General features: G+C 39.8%; 1 long non-coding RNA gene across 2 annotated transcripts; it reads right to left on the bottom strand.

The window, feature by feature from the left end:
- Positions 1-205: 205 nt before the first annotated feature.
- LOC118256822 (uncharacterized) lies at positions 206-13171 on the bottom strand. Of its 2 annotated transcripts, XR_004781362.2 has the most exons (8): positions 13043-13171; positions 12144-12266; positions 10638-10893; positions 8889-10531; positions 5650-5789; positions 5123-5197; positions 3833-3929; positions 206-786 (listed from the first exon to the last, which is right to left on the bottom strand). It is a non-coding gene; the product is annotated as an uncharacterized LOC118256822 (long non-coding RNA). The 2 variants fall into 2 exon arrangements; XR_004781361.2 differs by having other exon boundaries at positions 8889-10893.
- Between the last annotated feature and the right edge of the window lie 780 nt (positions 13172-13951).

Below are 13951 nucleotides of genomic sequence, written 5' to 3'. Positions count from 1 at the left end.
GCAAACTAACTAGACCATGTCATGCAAGAAATACACAAATTGTTGCATTCAAGCCTGATTTTTAGAACAAGAAAATTAATTTTTCCCCCAATTGACCTACATGTTTGGAACGACTGTTGGAACCTCTCATTCAGCATTTTCACAAGAACCTGGCAGGTTTAAAAGTTGCTGAATAAAAAACTGGTTTATTGAATTAAAGTCATTGCTACTTAGTTTAATGGCAATGATCCCAAAAAGCTCCAGACCTTAGCATGCTCCACTAAGCAGCTGAAGGGGGCTAGTGAAAACAAATATTTCACATTACATATAGCTCATGCTTTCACTGTATTCTTACGACTGGATTCAAAATACATTAGAGAAATGAAATGAAATGAGATGAAATGAAATGAAATGAAATGAAATGAAATGAAATGAAATGAAATCATAAAATTAGTATGGAATTAAAGACTGCCTCATAGTAAACAGGCAAGGTGGGTTGGCGTGTTCCTACTTCATCTTACTTTCAAGACTTTCAAGTTTTCTTAACTCTAAGGATCTTTAAGGATCGTTTAGCACGCATGTACGTGTGCACAGTAACGACCTAAGTTAATGACTGTTCTGTCGGAAGATACAGATCTCAGGTTCAGCTCTGCTCGAGCTGGAAGAGCTGGTTGTGCAATTCATGACAGCCCGAGGAATGCAGTGAAAAGAATTCTTCAGAAACAATGGAAGAGGCGATTCTGCAAGTTGCTCAAGAGCTTCTTTTCTTCAGCAGAGTCCCGGGGCAATTCTAGTGCGGAGGGTGTCCTGTGAATAGTGAGAAGGGACGGTTAGAAGTCCTTGTGGTGTCAGGGACTTTTAGCAGAAGCAAGCAGGAGAGTAATTTTAGCAATACGTAACAGTTCAGGGAGGGAAATCAAAGCACAGATGCTGAAGTGGAAGCATAATCAAGACTGGTAGACATGCAAAAAGCCACATACTCTAAAATTGAGCCTGCTTTTGTGGCAAATGGTAGTTTTGACAGATAGATTAACAATAGAGAGCTGTCTTCAGCATAGCGACTTTCTTATCTTCTGTCATCCACCACCGTCCACCCTGAATTGACTTGAAGGTATACAGCAAGGCTGGTTGAGTTCAGCTGCTGTAAGAGTATGGTAAAAAATGGGGATGGGTTAGAGCAATTACTAAATAGTGGTGAGTTGCTGTTGGAGTGTTGTTACACAGGCATGTGGAAGCTTGCAACTAATCATGTCCTTTATTGACATTTTAACCACCATTTTAATGTTTGTAATTACATTCTGAGTGGAGAGCCTTCCAGATGCCAAAGGCAGTTTATTGTCATGCACAGCTTGAAAGAAAAAAAGTCCCTCTGAAAGTGGGTGGTCAGGCCAAGACTGTGACTTATCCAGTTGGACTCTGGAGAGAGATTTTATCTACCTACAGAACTGACCCTGCCTGAGAGTCATCATCAGAGCATCCAACCTGCATGAGATTTGACCATTCTTGTCCTCTTGTACTCTGCAAATGCTGTGAGGCCAGCGGGAGTGCTGGAAGAAGCGTGTACTTGTCTGACACTACACAAAGCCAAAAGGGTTTTTACATTTTCCACTTAACTATCACCTGTGTGTTTGAGCATAAACTTGTGACATCGTTGGAGTCTCCTCTACCGAACTTTGTGTCCCACATGTGCCCAGATATTTCAAACATAAACAAGAGCCCTCAGAGAACTTTGAATGGAGGAGTGTGTGCCAGGAGTGGGGAAGGGTGTGTAAGCGATGGAGAAGGCTTAAGGAATCAGATATCTATAGCTTTGAAATTTGGGTTTGAATTTCCACATCTCCCAAAAGGAGACATGACATTGTTAGGCCTCTGTTCAGTGCTGGATGCAAGACGCATTTCCAAGATCCAAGTGGCTTGGGGTTACAGATGAGCTAACTGTGGAGGCTACCAACAGATGACTTCACGTATCCTCAAAAGTCTCAGCTCCATTTTTTCTAGAAATAGATGACGAAGGCACAGAGAAGACAAGCATAAAAGCAGAAACTGCTGGAGTTCCTACAAATAAAATCCCAGATAAGTATGCAAGAAATAATGTTAATACTGAACTGAGAGAAGGACACATCTATCAACATTACACAGAATTGCTGTGGTAAGTTTATGAACTACCCTACCAGTGAGACTCCTAACAGCCTAGTTCTGTTTCCACACTTACAGATTAGGCTCGAATCTAGGGTTCTGGAGATTATACATTGCAACATCTCTACGCAGTGGATTTTCAAATTATTCAGGCTGAATAATGTCCCAGAGGACTTCATGGACCACTTTTCCTCATTTATGATCACATAACTTTCCTGAGTCACTGAATGGTCACAGGGGAAGTATCAATTTTAAACCAAGGTTTGGAGGTACAATAAGCCATTTTCTGGTGGGAAACAAAACACTCCAATTCTTAAAATTTCATATCTTCCTTTCGTGTGTGTGTGACCAAGAGACAGAGGCTTCTAATCCTCAGCTATCCAATTACTCTTCCCTGAATCATAGTGTGGGAACGTGTGTTCTAGGCTATACAAGCCTGAGTCATTTTTATGTTAATATTTCAGAAGTGTAAGCAGTAATTTCTAGAAAATGTTCAGTGGGCTTGGAAAAAGAGAACCACGGGTATAAGCAGATATACTTCGTGTACCTTACAAACAGAAAGTCAGGTATTCTGGAGAAGTTACTCGTTAAATATTGATGCACTGATTCTTAAGCCCCAAAAGTACATTTTAAAAGTTAATGTTGAACTTTTTTTCTGAAGTTGTGCTCTATTTACTCTTATCTTTGAATGGTAATATGTATGACTTCTGCTGTAAAGAAAGATTGGAAACATTATTCCAACAAAATGTGTTGAAGTGCAAATAACAAGTGAACTTATGAACTCTTGCATTCTCAGAGGGTCTGGAGGGGTCTCTGCCAGGTTCGGAGAAAGAGCAGAACATGGATGCTTTTGTTAGACTGCTGGCAAATAGAATTATCTGGAATTAGCACAATTTATTCAGATTTGGTTTTGTTCCAGCTTCCACTAGGGATGCTACTAAGGCAATTCAAACCTCATTCATGCTTCATGATATTGAACAAAATGGTATTTTTTCCCAATTTTTTTCTTTTCTTTTTGCTTTCTCAGATTGATCTTCTCAATAGCAGAATCATGTTTTCAAGTGGTCTGTCAGAATTTTTTCAAAAAAAAAATTAGATCCTCTTGCCCTAAGAAAACTAGCATAGCCATGAAACAAAGGATATTTATGAATTATTTGAGTCCATGTTATCATTTCAAACTGGATTTCTCACGAATAAGTGTTACCCCATTTCTCTTCTGAAAGTTTCCTTTATGTAAGTGAGTAACAGTGACCCCATGTCAAATGCATGATAACATTATCGGAATAGAGGAATTTGGGGTCAAAGAGTTTGCTGGTTAGCTTTGTTGGCAAGACTGTTCCAGAGCCTTACAAAGACATGCTGACACATCAATGCAGTGTGTCAAGGAGCTGACTATATGGAACATTTTCCACAGTACTACTTGAAATGTGAGCCTTTCCTTTGTTGAAAAGCATTCCTGCATGTGCAGAGATTGCATGTGAAAAATAGTAATGACAAATACGCCATCTTCCTGGGGGGTGAGAACTGGAAAGAAATCTGGGCTCTTTTTTCTGGGTTGGCAAAGCAGAAAGTTCAGCGTTCTGCATTAAAATGATATTTTGCAAAACATTTACAATACAGTTAAAACTTTGGAAATCAGCAAGCTTATTAATTGTTACTTTGTTCTTTTGTTCTCAGCTTTCCAAATGTTCATGAATTTCAAAATCACAGCTCTCACTTTTAAGTCTGCTCTGTCTTTGGAGCCTACTTGCCATGTCTTCTGTGCACACTGACTGTACATCTCCATTTCCTCCTTAAAGCAGTGTTCCTGATTCCTGGGAAAAAAGGAAACTTGTGAGAACATTCCTCAGTTTTTAGGCAATGCCCATTATTGGTCTTGGAATACTTTGACTAAGTAACTACAGAGAGAGAGAGAGAGAGAGAGAGAGAGAAACAGAGAGCGCAGTAGTCAAGCCTAGTTAACATTCACTTAGGTGAAAAACAAATAATCCCATCTCAGAATGCGTAACATCTAGATCTTTTATCTGCATAATTTTCTCTGTCTGCAGACCTTTAAAAAAAGAACTGTTTTCTAATTCTTGCTGTTTCTCTGTACATATATATTTATTTAGTAAAGATTAAGAAAGGGCTTTGTGAGTGGTAAACATAAATATTCCTCCAAAAGGTAAAATGGAAACCAGAGTCTTTAGGATGAAAAAGAACTATCAGATTATCTCTGCCAAAGGATCAGAAAGGCTTTGAAGATGAAGTACTGGATGTCATTTCACTTGATTTTTTTTTTCTTTCCTAAACTTCTGCTTAAGACCCTGGATGGTCTTATCATCCAGGACAGAAATTAAAGGTGATTAAATCAGATTCATTCCTGTAGATACTAATGCAGTGGACTCCTGTGGGGGTTCCTGATTATTCTATACTTTTGAAATTCAACCCATTGGATTTCCATCCAATGAATACTATAATGTGGCTCTTTCGGTTCCCATTTGTGTACAAGATGGTGGTGTCAAGTAGACTTGATCACTGACTGCTATAGCCACAAAATCTGGCTACCACACCAACTGCACGTATACCAAACAACTCAATGCTTGCTGCTCTTGCTCAATTTCACAGACTGTGTGTGCTTTGCACAGACTGGATCCTGAAGAGGCCCCTAGCCTCCAAAAGGCCCAAGACAACCCTGTCCGTAACAGCAGCTAATTAGGTTTGTTGTCAGTGTAATATCTTTTATAACTATATTTTTGCCAGTTGCAAAACAGGACCAGACCCTAGAGACACAGTCTGTAGAAAAGGCTTGCTTTGTTTCCACCCCTGGATGTGTGTCCAACCTATGTTGCAATGTTTGGCTGTGGGCATTTTTTTTTATTTTTTTTAAATTTTGGTAACTCTCTAAAAACAAAAGGGTATATCTATGCAAAAGATTTAGGCTTGAATTTTAAGCTGAGCTCCTCACACTTAGAATCACTAAAACCTGAAAACCTGGAAGCAATTATAAAAACTGAACACTTACTACTCATCTCAGAAGAGTTTTGCAAGTCACCAAGAAATGATTCATACATGAAGTGCTGTCTGTAGATTTAGACGGGAGCTGAAATATAGATACCTGGTCACCACAGATTGAATTGATGGAAAAAGAAGGGGAAGTGTCTTTTATTTTACACTGCAGTAAGTATTATTCAATAAGTTTCAGACGAGTAACTCAACATAGATTAATGATGTTTACCAGAGAAATCTTGCACGCAAGGAATAAATGGAATAAACTAATTGTAAATTAAGGCTGAACTGTAAGATAGCAGTACGAAGAACTGTGATTCCATAACTGGTTAGAGAAGTTAGTTAAAGCCTGCGCTGCCTCTTGGTATGCCACATTGGAAATAGTGCTTTAGAATTATCTCATTGCCAACTCCAGAACAGCAACTCAAGAGGAGAGTTGGAAGTCAGAAGCAGCTGGATAAAGATATTGCAAAGCCCTTGCAACAAAATGAATCAGGAGATTGGCTTAAAAGTCATAAGATTTAAAAAGCGTATAATTCTTGGTACCTGCCACCTTGTTTCTGAGACTGCAGGACGGTTGTGAGTCAGGTTTTCAAATCACTCTCTGCAAGGGAATGCCAGAACTAACTTTTTCTTGCAATACAATCTGAATTGCTCAAGTCACGCTGGAATTCCAGGAACTGGAGCTTGAATGAAAACACAAAATGCATGAAACTCCACAATACTAAAAAGAAATGTAAAGACAAACAAGGCACAATAGTCATAGGGACTACTTTTACTGCCACGTTTTTGGAGAGAAGATTGATAAAACAAAATACATCCCATACTCTAACAAAGACAAGGCTGCTCTCCATCAGGATCTCACTGTTGTATCTTATCAAGTCCGTTGAACTAGTCAGACTTCTCAAAGAGTAAAGGTCTTGGGAGCATTCCCACTTTTTCAGAGCAAACCAGGACAACTCACACAAGAGGCAGTGAATGTTTGGCTCTCGCTGGATGTAGTCACTGAAGTGGTTCTTTCAACTTATCTAAAACTAATTAAACATTTTCACTGATGTTTCTAGACATTTGGCTTACTTGATATGCTCTAGATACAGATATCTTCTTATGTGAAAGAGAACTGTCCCTATAATCTTGTCGTGCACTACTTGCAGTAAAATTACATTGTAATAATTTGCAGTGACTTCTTTGCCCTCTGATTTGGAAATATCCTCATGTACCTCAGACGATTTATTCTCCCCTGGCATAGGTTGAATATATCTCTATAGCTACAGCCTCTGCTGCATTATTTCTTTATTACTAGTTGTTAATGACGGATTTCAGGGAAACAATAGCAATGAGCTGGTACGATTTATTAACTGAATGCTTGCTTTAAAGTGCTCTGTTGTTGGGAACATCAGAAAACAGTTCAGAATGAATGTGTAGGTTGGCATAAAGTAAGGCAATATCTCACAGCAGAGACTCTCCTATAGCTCCACGCTTAAAATTGAAAGGAGAAAAGGGATAGACAATGCACATTTAAAAGGCAATGATGAGTAAACTTTTAATTTCGTTCAGAAACAGGTACACAATGTGAAAGAAACAACCAAAACTCCCTGACTGTTCTCTGCTTCCTTCCCGCTGCCTCCCCCTACATCCCAACGCCAGCCCTCAGCAGAGGTACCGTTACACTGGAATACGGGGAATTTCATCTGGCACAGAGTTTAACCACTTCCCAAACTGAAGTAGGCTGCACTGGTTTATGCACATTAACCACATCTGTATCTACAGATTTTTTTCTGGCTTTAACACTGTTATTATAACTGAAGTGGCAAAACTTTCTGTAGACACCAGGCCTTGGCACAAAGCTTGTGGCTGTAAAACACTGAAGACAGTGGAGCTCTGATTTTGTTCAGATCCTCCAGCACTGCTGCCAGGTACATATAAAACAACAGGATTCCTTCCCTGACTATTTCTTATCCTACTGCAGTAATGACACCATTGTGTTGTTCTGTAAATTGCTGAAGGGAATAAACAGAAAAGCCTAACACCAACAGGCACAGAGAGTATTAACAATCCCTGACAGAGTTCATCCTAATGTTTGGGTTAAGTTTTAACTGTCATAAAAGAAAAAGGTAATAATATTTTATATGACACTCTTCAGGCCTGAAATTCTGCGTTCTTAAAAGTAGAAGTAAATGTTGTAAATAATGCCAGATGCCCTGAATTGAGTCCATGACCGAGTTCATTCTTGAACACATACTGCTATACATAAATTCTTCATATCTTGTGTCCTTTCAAGTATTCTAAAATCATGAGTTCATTTCACCACTACTGCATATAGTCTTGTTGTGCAGTGAAAGTGTTACAGTCATTTGCTCCATCGTTTTTCAGTCCGCCACACAGGAAGCACACCAGCAGCGTTCATCGTTTTTAACTTATTTTCCATCAATCGTCATTCCTGTAACCATTGTTCTTCTAAAATTATATAAAAGATACAGCCTCTTTTGGCAAAGGGGATTTCCTTTGAACAGTAAAAGACAAATACAAGTCAGCGGCTGATCAAGAATGGTCATTGGGACGTCAGTGTAAGATGTGTCTGAGAGACTCAAGAGGAACTGATGTCACCTGAGGTTTTGATCGCAAGTGGGAAAAATGAAATTGAAAACTGAGCTGGACTCATCTCCCAGAAAACCTACCACTTAAGTATCTACTTCAATATCTTAAGTATCTACTTCTGAAATCTCTGAGATGTTCTAAAAAGTGTTGATATATTTATGGTTAAGAATGGAAACTTCAATGGTTAGAGGTGAGAGAGTTTAAATATATATTTCAGTATTCCTCACGTTCCACTACTTGCAATTACCTCCATGGCTTACTGCTTGCTGTGGGGCAGGTGTTTAAACCTACCTACCCACCTCTGACAACTGGAAAGAAATAATCAAGACCATTTTATACCTCTGTACTTCCCCGTTCTCTATGCAATGTGCCGACCAAGCCACTGCCCTCACTGTTTTAATCTAGCATGTCTGAACAGAAGAATATTTGGTTTTGTTTAAATAAACTACCTTTGCAGGAGAAGTTGACAGTGAGGCTCGAAACGCCCACAGACAAAATGAATGCATCCAGTGATGTTATCTGACAGAGGTTTGATTGAAACAAATCTTGGGTGGTTAATCTCTAGTTCTCATGGAGATGCAGGCTTTTAACTCCCATCAAAATTGGTGGGAGTGAAGTAATTACCTGCTTTAAGGAGGTTGCCCTCGGCTGATTTGGAGTGCTTAACTGATCAAAACAGAGCACTGCTATCACCAGCTTATTTAATTGCAGCCTTGAGAAATTAAATACAAATGGGTCTTGCAGTCTGATTACCACATGATTAAACACATAATTTTGACACAGTGAGAAACATTTCTCAAGATTAATTTCTATAATAATCTCTAGAACAAACACAGATAATTTTTTTTGAAATTATGAGCAAAATAAATACAAACTTTCATTTTTTTCCAGTTTAATATGCTTCTTGATACATTTGTCTTTGCAACCACACATTGGTACAGTAGGCAGTTAGGATTCACCAGTGCAACATTTGCGGCTCGCCGCTCCCCAGCAGGCAGGGGGGCTGAGGAAGGACAGACACTTTCCTCTCAGTCCAAATGAACAGAAATTCATGTTAGAAAGAAAGTGCAATACAGTAAGGCAAAAGTGTGAATAATGTTTCACGGCATTTGAGCTACGAACAGAGCAAGACTCTGCCCATCCTTACACTGCTGTACTCGCCACCTCCTCCTTTCCCACCTTCTTACCTCCGATACCTTTTTGCACCTCATCCCCAGTTACACTGTTGTGCAGCCACTTCACTGCATCTTCTTCTTTCCTTTTTCTCAATTTCTCATTTTTTAAATTGCCACTTCCTTTGAAATTCTCGAAGGATAACAAGGGAATCACAAGCAACTGCAAAAAATCATCAGATACTTTTTTTTGCATTTCATATTACGTTAAAATAGGATATGATTTGTCACAAGACAGTACTGGAGCTTACAGGTGTGTTGGAAAACAGGCAGAATAAAATTTGCTGCCTGAGTCTGATCTGACTGTAAACTCCTTTGGGTAGAACCTACGTGTTCATTTTTATGAACTGGATTGTGATACCTTTACTACTGTAGAGGGAGTCGTGCTCATTTAGTAGGTTTGTTTGCAGATAAAAGCATGACAGCCTCATCCTGTATTCGTAGGAGGTTGCCAATATCATCCCATAAGAATGAACCTTCAGGGACTGAGTAGGGTGAGTGATTCAGCAGAATTCTGCCTTGGGGAAGGATAATGAGAGTGATTCCCAAAAGGGATTCTCCTCCCCCTTCCTCCCCATAGTTTTGTTTCTTGTGAGCAGTACCACCAGCGGCAGGCACTGGGGGCCCGGAGCTGTCATTTCGCTTTGTTCACCAGAAGCTGTCCTCATATGTTTTGCGTCATAGCTTTTGAGATTAAGAACAGCCACATACCACCGGCATGCAGTGAAAATATAAGACTGGAGAAGGCAGAAGAAAAAAGAGGTTGGGGTTTTGTTCTTGCCTTTATTTATTTTGCTTCTTGCATCTAAGAGCTGCTATAACCTCAGTGAAATTTCACAGGATAAAGAACGAGCGGTGTGTTCTACGAGGGAGCAAACAGGGAGAAACTAGAGAAGCTGAAGAAATTTGCTGAGTGTCCAAATGGCTGAAGCAGAAAAATGAGTTAGCCTATATAAATCCTCTTCTAAAAACACGATGAGCCTGCAGAGAGGCAACAAATATTTGCAGTCATGGTCTTTACCTAATGAGGTCTTACTTAAAATATTCCTGGCATTTTTGTGTTTGGTTAGCTCATTTTAAAACACAAACTTTCTTTAAGAACCCTAAATCTTCTTTACAGTGTGCAACTTCAAAAGAAGTTAAATTTAAAATTTAATCATGATTTCAAATAAAAAAGAAAAAAAAAAGGAATTAGAAGAAACATACAAAGTGTCTCCTTAAAAATAGCACTCTCTTTTTCTTCTTAATTGGAAAATAATTATTAGGCTGGGAGTTCTTTTCTCCAAGGAAGCAAGAAAGATGTTATGAATTACAATTTTAGGTCTTATCTATGTGAATAATTTCTGCCTGTTGTTTTCAGGAAGAGATTCTTATTCTTTATACTGAAATATTGCACTACCATCAGAGGTGAGGTATCCAAACCAAAGTAATAAGTATGTCTATAACCACGTATGACAATTCTTGATTTCATAACAAGCGAGACTGGAAGAAACTCTTTACAGCAAGGGTAAAAAAAGCATGCTGTTTTGGACTTGGTCTTTAAGTACATTTCAGCTAGTTGTCAACAGGTTTTTTGGAGGGTCTGTGTGCAGTCAGCAGATGTAGCTTTGTAGGAACCAACTTTGCCCCACTTCACACACAGGTTAGAGTGGTCATAGCTGTGGAAAGAACCAAAAAGCACCATGCATCTTCTCCACTGAAGTCACTTGCCAATTTCAACAAGCGTAAGATAAGCAGGCACAAAAAGAAATCTCTTCCCCATACCTCCTCTACTCTCCAACCCCCAGGCTGTCTGCCAAGAAATACCAATCTCCTCTGATCTTCTTTCCAGTGCCCTTTAACTTCTTCCACCTTTGTGCACGTGTCAGCCACACTCAGGGCTCTTCACTGAGAGGTCTTGTGGAGAATTAAAATATTTCCTTCAGATTGTTTTCTTATACTCGGATGTCTTCTCTCCGCATAGGCTCCAGCCTTGCTGTGCCAGGAACCCCATGGTAACAGTGGGTTCAGTCCTCGCACGCTGTAATACAGGAGAGTATTTTAGTATCTCCTACGGAAGCAATGGAGAGTTTAATCACTATTTCTCCTGTTTTTAGTAATCACGCCTATTCAGTACAACGCAGATACAACATTTCTCAAGCGTGAAATACTTGTGGCTTGCAATTCACCAACCCTCTTCTTGGTGCAGGATAATGGATATTGATCTCTGCTGTCCTGGGCCTGAAGCCTTCAGCAGACTGTAATGGTGTGCTCAGGTACCTGTTCCCAGGGAAGAGCAGTTGTTTAGTTCGTTCTCTAGCCAAAACCATAATTCTGACAATACACAGTGTCACTTTTAATACAAACACATGGACACAACTGGGCAACGTTCGGGCTGTTTGTAAAACACTAATTTGTTTTTCTGTCTAAAGAAGTTATCCTAGCACAAATGTTTGTGCTTGTTTGTGTGTGTGTGTGTGTTTTGTTTGTTGTTATTGTCGTTGTTGTTTTCCAAAAAGGAAATAACACAAAGGAAGACAGGATGTAGCAGCCAAGTTGCCCACCCATTTGCTGAAACAACCCCAGGCCTGCTCCATGGAGCCCACACGACACCACACCACCAGAGCCTAGACAGGGACCTACAGCATTCAGCTGGGCCAAGATGTGCCCTGAGCACTGGCCAGGACCGTGCTGGCGAATTCTCTGCATGCTCCAAAGTTTACCTCTTTACAGATAGTAATTTTATTAACATCTGTCAACTTTTCATTCGGTCATTAATTTTCATTAAACATTCACAGCTAAATACGCGTCTGGCTGATTTCAGCCAGGTGACTACAGCTAGAATTTTCAAAATTGAAACCCAAATCTTGCAGTGAGGAATCATTTAAAAAAATATATTGAAAAACAAGCTCATTATCTGACCTGAGAAAGGTTGAAGGACACCAATAATAGACTCCAATTATAATCGTTAATGTTAATATTGATGTTAAGATGAATATGCAGCAAAAGGGAGAACAGGCAGCCTCTCCATGCAGCATGCTATTAAAGACACATTTATCTTTTGGTGTTCTGTAGTAAATACTCTGATAATGTTTTTGCTATTTATTCTGCCCTCCCACTCTATGCACTTTTCTCTTTGGCAGGCCCTTGCACATGGCCCTAGCTATTTTCTCATCATTATCCTGTTATGAAGCATGAAAGCACAGTTGATCTTGGTGCTGAAAACACAGCCAGGCAGCTCAGTAAAGGAAGATCCACTTTAAAATAATTTAAAGAGATTTATGGACTCACATCTGTGATCTCTGTGTTCCAGGGACTCGTGCTATGACCTCTCCAGTCACCAAAGCCCTTCTCGGTGCACTTGCAGATTACACGCTCCTTTTGGAGGGAGGGGTTCAGGATGCTTTCCATGTACTGTAAGAAAAATCTGTCTTGGGATTTCTGTGAATTTCAGAGACGAGAGGATGTGGTACAGAAAAATAAAGTGTGAACATTGCTGTCTCCTTGAAAGCAATATTAACCTTAATACTTACACCCTGAAATAAAGCTAGTTACACCCATAGAAAAAATGCAGCCATGAGCAGAGCTTGAAGCACATGTTCAGTGTGCACCTGAGTTGAAAATTCTCCTGGCAAAGCCAAATTTGTGTTCTGGTTGCTGTTGTATCAGCTGATATCATAGGCCCAGTGTGAATATCATAGGCGTTGAAGTAAATTCTAAACATCTGCCCAAATTCATCCATTTCCATTCAGCTCAATACTTCTCAGCACAAGTCATCCTCTGCTGTCACTGCCTTACTGAGCCACCACACAGCCACACACAAAACTTCACTCTCTGCCATAGCATTTGCATCCAAGTTCCCACAGATCTCTGGTGTCACTGAGGAGCAGTGAAGGGTCCTGCAGGATTTTGTTTTTCATTGTTCTGGTTTGTTTGAAATGAAACAAAGATACACCATGCTTTGTAGCAGAAGAAGCCTCACGTGTCCTTTTAAAGTAATGGCAAAGTAAATGCAGTAAATACTATCGAAGTCCACTTTCATAATATTTACAAACCTGTTGATCCAGACAGCAAAGGGACAACTCCTCTATATCAGAAAACAGAAGAGACTTTCTTGCACAGTTCCTGAGTAAACAAATATTTTTCCAAGGACAGGGTCCTGCACTTACAGGCAACTCCTGGCTCATTACCTGCCACATCCAAGAGGTAAGCAGAAGGCTACAGGGACTCTCCATACTAATCATGTCCCGTATTACATTGATCCTGATTACATTGATCCTTGATTACATTGATCCTGTAAACAGGCAAGTCTTCAGTTTGCAGGTCAGAAGGGTGCCCTCATGGCAAATCAAGTCACACCTGCTTTGTCTTCCTTCACCAAGACATAAGCTCCATGCTTTGTGTATGGCAACATGCTGTTGTTTCCTGCTCATTTTGTTTAAATCAGCCTGTTATTTTTTTGTCCTGTGCAGTCATTCTCAAGATGGGCATGACCTCAGTCTTCCATTATTTAATGACTTTCCCTTTGTGGGACGACATACAGCTCTTCCACGTTGCTCATCACTTTTGGAAAAGGACCAACTTCAAGAGCTCCTTGACTGGATGAGGAGGGGAAAAAGGAAGAAAGGGCCTTCAATTGTACTTTTTAGGGACTGAATTGTAGTCTTGCTTTCTTCAGGCTGGAGAAACTCCAAATAATTTCTGCCAGCACAAATCATGATGCCTGAATGTCATGCTATTGCAAATGCAAACAGTGGCACAGTAAATTACTTAACCTTTGCCTGAGGCGTAGTTTCTTAGACAGTGACGTATTACTCTCTCCAAAGGAGCTGCAGAGCTGTTAGGAGGATTCCATTTTTTTTTCAGGTGAAACAGGATGCACTGAAATGACTGCAATAACCTTAGATTTTTCCATTTCTGCTTATCACCAGTGAAGTATCGTTGCGCACCTGTAGTTGGACAAGTTTTTCTTGGGGGTTGTGGGCAGAAAGCTTTAGTGTATGTTGCCAGTGAGATAATTGTTAAAAAACAGTTTGAAAGCATAATTTTGACTTCTGTGTGTAAAGCTTATTTTCCTGTCAGACTCGGAGGGTGAGTGA

Source organism: Cygnus atratus, unplaced genomic scaffold (genome assembly GCF_013377495.2).
Source record: "Cygnus atratus isolate AKBS03 ecotype Queensland, Australia unplaced genomic scaffold, CAtr_DNAZoo_HiC_assembly HiC_scaffold_254, whole genome shotgun sequence".
NCBI classification, from domain to species: Eukaryota; Metazoa; Chordata; class Aves; order Anseriformes; family Anatidae; genus Cygnus; species Cygnus atratus.
The sequence above is the reverse complement of the archived record's forward strand: the minus strand, read 5'-3'. Positions and strand labels throughout refer to the sequence as shown.